We start from the raw sequence: 4,421 nt of genomic DNA, 5'->3' as shown, positions 1-4,421 counted from the left end.
GGATTAACTATAATGTTAGGTTATGTGTTTCAGAACCTCTTTCCGGGGACAAAAAGTGACGTATCTGTGCCAAATGAAATGAAACTGGAATCAAGTGGGAAAGTTCTGCATAAAGAAAATTATATAATGCAGTGAAGGTTGGCCGCTGAACCGGGAAACCTGGAAAAATGGGAATTTTATGAGACCGGGACTTTGATTCACCTTTTATGTCAACCGTTTTTAAATAATTTCCTAAATTGAGATTTTTATAAATTATTATATCATTTAGTTTAGAATGCTTAATTCGAAAGTCTGTCGCTTTAAAAATTTCCCGTTTTAGATTGTTAATGTTTCAGCATATATTTTTATTTAATTTTTACTACATTTTTTTTTCTAAAAAACAGGGTGGCCGCCGCACTGAGAAACCGGGAATTTCATGAATTTTCAGAAGAAATATCTGCTCAAGTTAGATTTTAACAGTTTTTAAAATAATTAAAGTGCAGTTTTGAGGATTTAAACAATTAAAAATTAAAATGATTTGTAGTTGAAATTTTTTGATAAAAACCCGTTTTAAGTTATCAACTAAAGATATAATTAAATAAATCATTGAAAAAATGGATATGTACTCTAAGTATAGAAATCTGAACAATAATTGATTTGACCAAACAATTCTATATCCGTTCAAAATTTGAGAACTTCCAGATTGTAACTGTTTCAATCTAAAATTCTTGATAAGAATTGAAATTAATATATCATTTATTCCGATTTTATTTTTAAATAAAAATTTTCATGATTCATTAATAATATATTTTTCATTGAGTTTCAGGTATTCCTTTATATAATTTTTTATATTAAATTTAATGAATAAATTTATTAATATATTATATTTATTCATTTTTTTCAGCTATTAAAAAATGTAAACGTGCGTTTTATTATTTTCAACTTAAAAATAAATCCATATTAATACAGTTATGATTAAAGGTTTTTATTAAATTAAAAATATTGTGAGTCAAATTAAATGAAATCCTTAAAATCTTCCATTTTTTTCTTTGATCATTTTTTAAATCTCTTAAAATCTTCTTAAACTTTCTGTTACAATAATTTTCAAAGTGAAAAACCATGGTAAATTTTCCTCAAATTCTTAAGAAAATTTTTATTTTTTTGTAGTGTTTCATAATTCTTAAAAAAGTCCTAAATTTTTAGTTTAAAATCTGCAAAAATCCAAATTTTATTTTAAATTCGGCTGTAAGTATTTGAAATTATTTCAAGTTCTAAATTTAATTCGAATCTTTCTTAAACATCTAAGTATCTCTTAATATTACTCTAATATTTGTATAAATAATAAGTGTTCTATTGTTATTTATAAATTCAAATTTAATTTTTTTTAATTTGCAGGATTTTCTAAAAGTTATAGAAAAAATTCAATTAATTTTAAAATATATTTAAAATTTCTGAGAAAAAATTAAAAAATGATTTTGAATTTGGAAAAATTTAAAAACACTTCTAGATTTTTCTAGATTTCAAACAAAAATTTTAAAGGTTTTGAAGGATGCCTAGATTATTTGAAATAAAAATAATTAAACTTCCAATTTAAGAAATGATAAGTTAAAAAAATTATTTTTCAATTTTAAATGTTTCTAGTTTAAAATTACTTAAAATAACATAATTTTGTACATTTTTATATTCATTGCTTGATTCTTTACCCAATAAGCAAAAAATTGGCGACGTCTTTACGACATCGTAACGACATCTTTACGACAACTTTACGTTATCCTGTGTCCATGTCATTAAGGTGTCTTTACGATATCGTAAACACGTCGTATGATCTGACGATGTCTTTACGATATCGTAAAGACACTGAAACGACATGGACATAGGATGTCGTAAAAAAGTCGTAACTGTGTCGTAACGATGTCGTAAAGACGTCGCCAAATTTTGTGCTTACTAGGTAATTTTTATTATTGAAAATGTTGACGTGGATTTATATTTTTGGAACTAATCTCAGTCTTTGAACTCTTTAATGTATAAAAGTTCTATATTTTGCAGTTTATTTACATTTCACTTGAAACTGATCAATTTAAAAGTGTTAGTACCTTCCAGTTTATACGTGTAAGTTCTTGAGCATTTGAATACACCATTTTTGAATTGAAAACTCTTATACTTCAATTTTAAAAGTTTGAAATTCAAGGGTTCCACTTTGAATGCTTCAATTTATTGTTTATTGTATATTTACATGGAAAAATTTTTAGAAGATCGTTTGATTTTTTAAAATTTCATTTGCCGTGAAAAATGTTTGCGAACCGGGAAATGACCGGAAATTTTTTTGTTCGATTTAAACGGCCCACCTGCAGTGACCGTGACATAAAAAATGATAATTATTATGATTTATTTATTCCAAAAATACGTCGTTGATTTGGATCGCGGACGATGTGATCGAAGGATATTTAATATATTCAATATTTATTGAAAATTATCGATATTCTTGTTCTTTATTGTTTATTACAATTTGTGTTACGCTCGTAATATAATTAATATATTAAGGGTTGAAAGGGTGGCATATGACAATTTTTTTGAAGTGGGTTTTTTTTTGTTACATAATACTAAGCAGTTCTAATACACATCAAGGTAGAAGGATTGTTTCAAAATCGTAAGTTTAAATTATATCTTTATCTCCATTAAAAATAAAGACTTTTATAATCGAGTTATTACTTACAATATTCATCAAAATATCTCGGGTGGACTCACCATCTAAAAAGTGATAATTATTTTTTTTTTAATTAAGACGATTATCAGAAACCATAAAAATCTAACCTCAAATGTAAAACTCAGTTTTCTCCGAACTGAATGACTTTTTTATTAAACTTTTTCTCTCTAAATTCAGTAACTCTACGTATCTCTGGGATGCTACGTGCATTTATTTTCTTTGAGTGTTTCATTTCTTATCAGTATCTCGAGTTTTAAAAAAGTTTTAACCCGATTCGGAGGCGAAATTTCATTTTTGTAAATCGCGATATGAATTTGACGCAAATTTTTACTGCTGGCAGGCACAATTTTCATTTTGTCACTTACTCCCTCTTGCCTTTCCACTTTTTAGATATAATATGAAATCACATTGTATCACATTAAAATCTCTCTTATTTTTAGCAGACTGTTCAAAATTACAATAAACGTTGGCAAAATCCTATATTATTGCATGCTGTAAAATTTATGGACCCGCGTAATTCTATTACAAACCTCTGTCACTTTTACATATATATTTCTGAAAGAGTTGTCCACCTGAGAATTATTCATTCACTGGCAATTAAACGGAGATATTTAAAATGAAATTCATTATCATAATTATCCAAAATTGTATATACTTTTAATCATTCTCATTCAGTAATATTTACAACCTTACATTTTGGTCTGAATTTAATTTATTTCCTCACTAATGTTCTAATATATGCATTGCAAGTTCTTTTGAATTCATTCTTTTATTATCCTCATAATATTTCTTCTTACATACTGATTTTCCTATAACAGTTCGCCGTACAGTCTTACGCGTCAAACTCAAACTGCGCGACCAAACTAACAAAATGGTGGAATTAAGCGTTTGCGTGACTTCAACGAAACAGGGCCCTCAAGTGGCTAGAACATGTATTTGTTAGATCATTCTTATAACTTTTCCTTCCATTTGCTTCTGTCTGTCGATAAAGAGCAGAATTAATAATCCGTCAATAATGATCACCTGTTACAGTCACTAAAATTATGCAAAACATTACTCAATTACATTATAATTATCTGCATAAATTTCCCGCCATAATTTACGCCATAATTTAATTAAATAATTTTAAAATTATATTAATTTATCAATAACTATTATTATTATTATTATTACACCATTAAGCCATTTCCCTTTCGGGGTAGGCGTGACTCACTCGGTAGGGAAAAGGAGTAGTGTGTGGAAGGGATAGAGAATTTTATTAACTATTTGCCGCCATACTTTCCTGTCCTGGCATACTTCTTTAGCTTCTTTTATGGCCATGCATTTTTTCATGCAGGCTCTCGTGTTTCTGTGACTTCTTATGTCTCTTCTAACTAGGGTCTCATTCACACATTCGAACCATTCTTTCCGCGGTCTACCTCTGGGCACGCTGCCATTTACTTAACCTTGATACATTTGTTTCGTTAGTCGTTCATTTGGCATTCTCTCAACATTTCCGAACCATCTTAACCGATTTCTTTCCCATGTGTCGACTAGCGTCTCTTCTCCACCACATTCTTTTAGAATTATCTCGTTACTTACTTTGTCTATCAGGGTTTTCCCGCATATTATGTGCATGAATCTTATGTCAATTGCATTAATTTTACTCTTATCTTTTTCTTGATAAGTCCATGTCTCGCTACCGTATATTACAGTCGGTACAAATATAGAATTATGTATTGCCATTTTAGCTTTATTT

This window comes from Belonocnema kinseyi, chromosome 10 (genome assembly GCF_010883055.1).
Source record: "Belonocnema kinseyi isolate 2016_QV_RU_SX_M_011 chromosome 10, B_treatae_v1, whole genome shotgun sequence".
NCBI lineage: Eukaryota > Metazoa > Arthropoda > Insecta > Hymenoptera > Cynipidae > Belonocnema > Belonocnema kinseyi.
Note: the sequence above shows the minus strand (reverse complement) of the source record.